Genomic DNA, 1,534 nt, shown 5'->3' on the forward strand with positions numbered 1-1,534 from the left:
CAGGAGTGGGAGAGCCGAAAGGTCCACAGCGGCGCCGCCTCAACCGCAGCCGCAGCCGAGCTACAAGGCGCCGTTCTATGGTCAGCGTGCGGCTCAACCGAAGCAGCAGCCTTCCCAGCCGCAGAAGCAGCAGACCAGCGTGGTGGCGGCGGTGGCGTTCGCGGAGGCTATGGCGGCCAAGTACAACTTGTCGGCGGAGGAGCTCGAGAGACGTCGCCGTGAGCACCTTTGTTTCCGCTGTGGCTCCGGAACCCATCTCAGGAAGACATGCGGTCAGGCCCCGGCGGTGGCGGCAGTTCAAGGTGAAGCCGCGCAGGGAAAAGCCCAGCCCGACTCCCCCTGAACGCGGTAGGAGTCGGGCGATACGAAGCGTTGACACAGCAGGTGCAAGTCGCGTGCGCGGGTTCGTCTGATACCGCGATGCAGGTGCAAGCTCTTATTGACACTGGATCGGTCGCTGTTAGGGATTGAGTTTGCCCTCCCAAAACCAACTGACCTAAAAAGGTACAATGTCAACTCGTCGAAGTTGACATGGGCAAATTGGTTAGATACCTAACACCACCCCCTCCTCAAGGGGCGACGTCCCGGCGACCTAACCGTACCACCAGAATCGATGTTAGCCCCTTCGTCTCTATCCCTCCAACCAGAAAGAAGATTGCTCAGGAAATGAGCCAAGAAATGCATGCCTCCAAATGCACAAGTGAATGCCTTGACGTAGGCAAAGAGGAACACAAGAAAAAGTGCGACGATTGAATATTTTTCTTGTGCGTTTGGCGGGATTCGAACCCGGGACCGCTGTAGAGTTGACATTCTGTTAGGGATTGAGTTTGCCCTCCCAAAACCAACTGACCTAAAAAGGTACAATGTCAACTCGTCGAAGTTGACATGGGCAAATTGGTTAGATACCTAACAGTCGCCACATTTGTGAGCCGTGCTGTAGCAAATACACTTCGTGCCCCCTCATTTCCAGTTCCAATGATCAAGTTGAGGACAGTGACGAAAGAGGAGATGAAGGTGCGCGAGGACAAAAGACCATTCTCGCATCAGTCTACGCACCAGCAAGCGGCACCCAAAGGAAAATCCAATTCCTCCAAGCACTCGAAACAGCCATCAAGAACGTCATCCAGCCTAATTCAGAGGAGCCCGCTCTTCCGTTGATCATGGCTGGAGACTTCAACATCACCATGGACAACACATCAGCAAACCGGACGAGCAACAGCGACACGACCGACTCGGTCCAAGGCCGCTTCCGCTCCCTGCTGTCCCGGCTGAACATGCGTGACTTACTCGACGAAGTTGACCGCAAGAACGCCCCACTCTTCACCTGGGAACGCGCGTCTCAAGGCAAGACGGTTGGCTCGCGCATCGACTTCATCTTTACGTCCGAGGCAGTCCAACTCACCGGGTCCAAGTACCAAGCGTCCCACAACTCGCGCTCCGACCACGCCCCTGTCGTTGGCGAGTACTGCCACATCCTAGACAAGCCGCGCCCGCAAGCGCCGTTCCGTCTCAACGACACCCTGCTAAACGACCC

The sequence above is a fragment of the Capsaspora owczarzaki genome (assembly GCF_000151315.2).
Source record: "Capsaspora owczarzaki ATCC 30864 unplaced genomic scaffold supercont2.13, whole genome shotgun sequence".
NCBI lineage: Eukaryota > Filasterea > Ministeriida > Capsasporidae > Capsaspora > Capsaspora owczarzaki.